Genomic DNA, 7,167 nt, shown 5'->3' with positions numbered 1-7,167 from the left:
TCTATGAAAGTCATTAAATTTTTCTTTCATAGTAAGAGCACCATTTTATAACTTTTCCACTATTTTAATCTGGAAAAGTTTTTTTTTTTTTTTTTTTTCAGAACTGGGAATTGAACTCAGGCCCTTGCACTTGACAGGTAAGCGCTTATTCTACTGAGCTATCTCCCTGGCCCCTAGATAAAGTTCTCCTATCCATTTAAACCATGAATAAATCAGTTATTGGCTTCATATTGTTTTAAGGAAGGGTCTACAGGGTGTTCAGGATCTCACTACCAGATTGGACTCAAAGTGATCCGCTTGTTTACAGCCTCCCAAGAGCTGGGATTACAGGCACGCACCACCTAGCCCAGTCTCAATTGCTGTTTCAGTGTACCCCTGGGGGCCGATCTGGCATGGCAGGCCCAGGGATTGAATCCCTGGCCCCTGCACTTTCTTGCAGGCGCTTTAATCCACTGAGCTATTTGGCCAACCCTTGGCTTCATGTTTTGAGGAGAAAAACCATGATATACAGTAATAACTTGGTTCAACAATGCTTCAATTTGCAAACTATTTCATTCATGAGCAGAAGCATGTGGCAAAATTTTGCTTCCATTCATGAACTCCACATGGGTGACAAACACAACCCCAGCCATCATCCCCGACCTGCTACATGGTCAAGCCTTCCTCTAGTCGAGATTGGGGTTACAAGCAGACCTCAACATACTTGCTGTGAAGCGTGTGTGTGTGTGTGTGTGTGTGTGTGTGTGTGTGTGTGAAAGAGAGAGTGCATACAGTACTGTACAGTATTATTCAATCCAACACAGCTCTAATCATTTAAGTGAATTCATGAGCTAATGTTCCTCTCTCTGAACTATCTCTTCTGTCACCTAGCTAACTTCTACTTGAATTAGGAAAGATAAGCTCTTTCTTCAAAACTTGCTTGTAGTCATCTTTAATTTCCTTGGAATGTCTGTGTTCTACTTTTCTGTTTCTATACTTTCCCTCTGGAGAGAATCATCTATTTTTTATAAAATAGGATTTGAATTTAATATTAATGATTTTTTCCCATTATGACCTGAAAACCTAAATGCTTTAGAACTAAGCCATCAGTTTGTTTAGCTGGAGCTGGGCAGTGGGACAATAGATATAATACAGAGCACCAACACATGGGGTAACACAAGTGCCTGACACCAAGAAGGTGGCTTCAAAGTTCACTTACATGAGCCTCTAGGATAGCAAGACCAACGACTGTTAAAGCTCTTAGGAGCCACCTTGAGGACTCCCTGTGAATCATCTGGAAGGTGTCCAGAACATGGGAAGAAAGTCAACATTCGTGGAGAGCAGGACTACAGAACACTGGGCTAATGCACGGTTTTAAGGAGCATATTGGAGGTCTTTGTGGTCATCACGCAAATATTCCTGAATATAAAATTTAGTGCCACACTAATAAAAAGTAGCTGTGGCTTAAAAAAAAAATTGAAGCACAGTAATATTTGCCTTGCTTTAGTAATAAACATTTATCTTAACAACACATTTTAATGGTGCACAATTTAATTCTTTGTACTTAAGAATGCAGCACAGCTCCACTCACTGAAGATACAACAAAAGGCTGATTCACACGGGAGCCATTCCTAGGCGATAGCGCAGATCTGGTTCCAAATCATCTCAATAAAGCAAACTTTCAGGATGAAGCAAGTCACGCAGTGGTTTTGGGGTCTCAGTGTATATAAAAGGTTCCCTATGTCTGAAAAAATAATATATACCTTAACTAAATAATATCTTATCGCTTAAAAATGCTAATTATGGGGCTGGTGAGATGGCTCAGTGGTCTGGAGCACCTACTTGGAACAAGCTAAGCTAAGCAGAGCACAGGGACCGCGGTTCAATCCCCAGCACCACATGCCAACCCCCTGGTGGGCTGAGCTGGCCACACACACACACACACACACACACACACACACACAATAAATAAATGTAAAAAAAATGCTAATCATCTGAGCCTTTATTCAATTGTAATCTTTCTGCTGGTGCAAGATCTTCCCTTGATGTTAATGATTGCAGACTGATCAGGGTAGTGGTTGCTGAAGGTTTGGGTAGCTACAATTTCTTAAAATCAGACAATAATGAAATTTGCTGCACCACTGTCTCTTGCTTTCATAAAAAGAATCCTCAGTAGTATGCAATACTATTTGGTAACATTTTACCCAAATAGAATATCTTTCAAATTTGGAGCCAGACCTCTCAAACTCTGGTGCTGCTTTATCAGCTAGGTTTATATAATATTCTAAATTCTTTGTTATTTCATTAATGTTTAGAGCATTTTCAGGAGTAGATTTCATCTTAAGAAAGAGCATTCTTCACCTATTTGTAAGAAACAATGCATCATCTGTTAAAGTTTTATTCTGGAATTCCAGTAATTCATATCCATCTTCAGGCTCCGCGTACCTTGAGAATCTATTGTTTATTATAACCACCTTCGTAAATTATTTCATCTTATATCTTCTGGAAAACTTGGGACAGTGTTTACATTAGTACTTCTGCTTTTATGTTATGAAAATGACGTTTTTTGTTAAGCCTCACGAACCAACCTTTGCTAGCTTCAAATTTTTCTACTGTAGCTTCCTCAAAATATATTTACCAATTGACATTTGGGTGCAATTCACAGTATTTCTCATAACATCAAAAATCACAGATCATTGCATTATATAAACGATAGTTTTAAATACTACGAAAATTACTACGACATAACAATGTACACACGTTGGAAATGACACTAATAGACTTGATCCACGCAAAACTGCATCAAGTCTTAAAATTGTAAACAGAGAAGTACGCCTGCATGGATTTCCACATCTTCTTCGTTTAAACGGAAACGTAAAGTAGAACTTCAAAAAGATTTGTTTGCGCGGGTTCGTTGGGCGACGCGAGTCAGGACCCTAAGACTGGAGTCTTCCTACGCTCCAAGGAGTCCGGGGTCACACCAAGTCTCAGACATCGCGAGACTGGAAGGCCCCAAAATGGCGGTTGCCGGTCCGTCTGGCCCAGGATAACGTTACGTCGCGTCACCAGGGCAACGACGCACTTGCGGGGAGAGCGTCCCGGGGTGAAAGTCCAGAAGAGGCGTTGCCGCCCACTCGTTTGCGCCTCGTGGGGACCCGAGACTGAGTAGGGTGTCAGCAGCTCCCGGGACCGTCGCGGCGAGCGCTGGCGACGAGCGCGCGCGCCTCCTTCCTCGCCGCCTCCTTGGCGCCGTCCGGCCTCGGCAGGGAGCGCTGCCGCGCCTCTGTTCCCGCGTCCTCCTCCGGGTGGCGCCCGCAGAGTTGACGCTCGCCATGGAAACGGGGCGCGGCCTCCGAGCTGCGCGGGGACCTGGTTTGGGGACCGCCGCCGCTCGGCCGTCCCCGCGCTGGACCGCGGGCAGCCTCGAGGCGGGAGCCCAGCTCGGCTGATCGGCCAGAATGCAGCCCCGGGGAGGCCTTGGCGTCGGCCTTCCCTTGGGGTGACGCAAGGTACGTCCGGTCCAGCCGAGGAAGCCTGTCTGCCTCCGCTTCCAGTCTTGCGCGCAGCCGCGCTGTCCTTTCAGGCGTCTGTTGCCACAAAAAAATATGTTTCGTAATCTTTTATTAAACCTTTAGGTGTGAGCAGTACATCTTTTTTTTTAAAAAAACAACGTGAAATGAACTCTGCTGTTAGAAGTAGTAGTCCAGTGTGGTTTTTACTCGGGATGACGTTTGGCCCGTTGAGTTGTAGTACTTTGTTTCTAAGCGACCCGTAGGTAACAGAAAATGGCTTTTTTAACCCTTGATTGAAGGGAGGATACCTACGCTATCCCAGTAGAGTTCTACCAGCCACGACCCATAGATGGCGCTGCACTCTACTTTTGTTCCCAATTTGTCAGCTCGGGATCCCTTAAAAGCCAGTGTCTCTCGTTTCCCATTCCTGGCCTGGGTTCTTTACAAGCCTCTCCCTGCTCCTGAAGACCGGAATTTACCCTAGTGAGGTCTACCCCCATCGAAAGGTACTGTCAAGCTCAGAGTTACACGCTCTGTCCATCGTTTTCTACGATTTCGTCCGTTTGTCACTACGTGATCTTTCGTGTTGTTAAACTTTTTCAGTGATTGGGTCAGAGACCATCCTTAATATTTGCTGTCTCCGCCCACCCGCACCAACTCCCACCACTGTCCTCGTAGCTTCCAGTTGAGCTATTGCTAGGTCGTTAACTGAACTGTTTGAGGTGCCCGTTGTCTACCTGTGTATTGCCTACTCAGACAGATGCCCATTAACGATTAACTGCTGTAGGAAATGCCAGGTCGAAAGGCTTTTGTTGTTGTTGTTGTTGTTGTTGTTGTTGCTTTTGGTAAGAGTTTGAGACAATTCACATTCCATTCAATTCACAATTTGAAGTGTACAGTTTATTGTTTTTAGTATAACCACAGAATTGTGATAGAAAAAACATTATAAACGCAAAAAGATTTCACTAACCAAAGTAATAGGAAATCAGCAATGGTTGCTGTATTATATGACGTTATCTTTAAATTAGTTGTTCAGATTGCCACATATAATGCTGTAAGATTGGTTTAAAGAAAAAAAAGAATAAAAAAAGTTATGAGAAATGCAAAAGAGGAAAACATTAAGCATTAACTGCTCCTTTCAAAAGACCAGCAGAAATCAACAATTATCCAAACTATTCAGCATATATGTGTGTTTGTGTGTATTTCCCTTCTTTCATTTCTCCTTTTCCTCCCAGTTTTTCCTTCCCATTGAAGTTTCTTTCTCTTTCGCAGTATCTGTTATACCTGTTACATTTTCATTACTCTTTCTGGTTCTGGCACTAGCAAGATAATATGATGTTTGTACATGTGGATCTGATTTATTTTACTTACCAATATACTTTCTAGCTGCATCCATTTATCTACAGAAGCCTCAAATTTATCTTTTATGGCTGAATAATACTCTGTTGTGTAAAAATACCATATCTTTTTTTAGCCATCCCTCATTTGATAGGCATTTGAGTTGTTTCCAAGATTTAGCTATGACAAATTGTGCTGCTATAAACATAGGTGCACATTTATCACTGTTGTATGATCATTTCAGTTCTTTTAATAAAACACCTAGTATGGGAATAGCTATCTTGAATGGGCTCTCCAATCCTAGCTTTTTGAGGAATCTCCACCCTGATTTCCAAAGTGGTTGTGCCAGCATGCACTCCCACCAACAGTGGCGAAGGATTTCTTTTTCCCCTAATTCTATAAAATTTTGTTTCCCCACAGCTTCTCCAGGATTTGTTATTGGATGACTTCTTGATGATAGCCATTTTCTCTGACATAAGATGATATCTTAGTGTTATTTTAATTTGTATGTCTTGAATGATCAATGATGTTGAACATTTTTTCATTTATTTATTTGCCATTTGTAACTCTTCATTTGTGAGGTGTATTCATCTCAGGTGCCCATTTTTGGATTGGGTCTTTGAATTTTGGAGGCCTGATTTTTTTTTTTTTTTCCCTAATTCTTTATAGTTCTAGATAGGAGTCCTTTATCTGACAGACAGTCTGCTGTAATTGTCTCAGTTCGTGGGTTTTCTTTTACTCTGTTGGCGATTTGTTTTGACATGCAAAAACTGTTCAAAAAGATGAGATCCCAGTTGTTGATTCTTTAAAGTGTTTCTTGTGCAGTTTGATTTTTGTTCAAGAGCTCTTTACCTAACTCTGTGTCCTTAAGGTTTCTACCTACTTTCTCTTCCAGAAGATTTAGTGTTTCAGTTTGAATCTTTAAATCTTTGATCCATTCTGACTGTAGTTTTGTGCATGGTGATAGGCATGGGTCTATTTTAAGCCTTCAGCATGTGGAAAGCCAGTATTTCTAACACCATTTATTAAAGATGCTTTCTTTCTTCCAATGAACATATTGGACTCTTTGTTAAAGATAAGGCGACTAAGTGTGCTTGTAGTTGTGTCTATATCGTCTAATCTGTTCCATTGATCCTCAGATCTGTTTTTATGCCATTACCATGCTGATTTTGTCACAGTAGCTTTGTAGTATAATTTTAATTCAGGGATTGTGTTGCTTCCTGCCTTTCCTCTGATGCTCAGGATTGATTTTGCTATTCTAGGTCTCTTTTGGTTACAGATGAATTTTAGGAATTTTTTTGGATCTGTGAAATATACTAATGGTATTTTAATTGACATTGCATTGGATCTGTATAACAATTTTGGAAGTGTGGCCATTTTCACAATGTTGGTTCTTCCTATCCTGGAGCACAGAATATATTTTCATTTTCTGAAATGCTCTTCGATCTCTTTTTTTTCAGAGTACTATAATCTTTGCTGTATAAATATTTTACTTTGTAAGATTGACTCCTAAGTATTTTATTTTGAGGGGTATTATTGTGAAAGGTGTGGTTTCCAAAATTTGTCTCTCAGTGCATTCGGTATTTGTGTATAGAAATGCTATCAGTTTTTGAGTGTTAACTTTGTATCCTGCTATGCTACTAAATTTGGTTATTAAATTTACAAGTCTCTCGGAGTTTTGGGGACCATCTATGTAGAGTATCATGTCATCTGCAAATAATGATGATTTCACTTCTTCATTTCCAATCATTATTATTTTTTTTTCTCATCTAATTGCTGTGGCTAATTTTCCAGAACTATATTGAACAGGAGTGGTAACAGTGGGCTTCCTTGTCTTGTTCCTCATTTTAAAATGAAGGCTTTACATTTTTGTCCATTAAGTATAATGTTGGCAGTTGGTGTGTTGTAGATGGCGTTTATCAGATTGAGATAAAGATGATCTGTTCTGATTTTCTGTAGTGTTTTTATCATGAATAAGTGTTGGACCTTGTCAAAAGCTTTTCCTGTGTTTGTTGAGGTGATCATGTGATTTTTGTCTTTGGCTCTGTTGCTGTGGTGTATTACATTTATGGTTTTAGTGTAAATAAATCCCACTTCGTCATGATGTATAACCTTCTTTATGATTTGCTGCATTCTGTTTGGTAGTATTTTATTGAGGATTTTTTCATCTATGTTCATTAGGGAGATTGGCCTGTACTTTTCTTTTTTGATTGGGTCCTTCTCTGGTTGTTGTATCAAAGTAATACTTGCTCTTCTGAGTGAGTTTGGGAGATTGCTTTCTTTTCAGTTTCATTGAAGAGTTTCAGAAGAGTTGGCATTAGGTCCTCCCTGAATTTCT

The 7,167-nt window shown here is 40.5% G+C and overlaps 1 protein-coding gene across 1 annotated transcript in view; it reads left to right on the top strand.

Moving 5' to 3' along the window:
- Nucleotides 1-3,097: 3,097 nt before the first annotated feature.
- LOC111813084 (pecanex-like protein 4) overlaps nt 3,098-7,167 on the top strand; it is a 21,357-nt gene continuing 17,287 nt past the window's right edge. The window contains exon 1 of the mRNA XM_023703100.1: nt 3,098-3,488. The gene's annotated coding sequence lies outside the window, so the exon portion shown is untranslated. The remainder of the gene's footprint in view (nt 3,489-7,167) is intronic.

The sequence above is a fragment of the Octodon degus genome, unplaced genomic scaffold, assembly GCF_000260255.1.
Source record: "Octodon degus isolate 3935 unplaced genomic scaffold, OctDeg1.0 scaffold00007, whole genome shotgun sequence".
NCBI lineage: Eukaryota > Metazoa > Chordata > Mammalia > Rodentia > Octodontidae > Octodon > Octodon degus.
The sequence above is the reverse complement of the archived record's forward strand: the minus strand, read 5'-3'. Positions and strand labels throughout refer to the sequence as shown.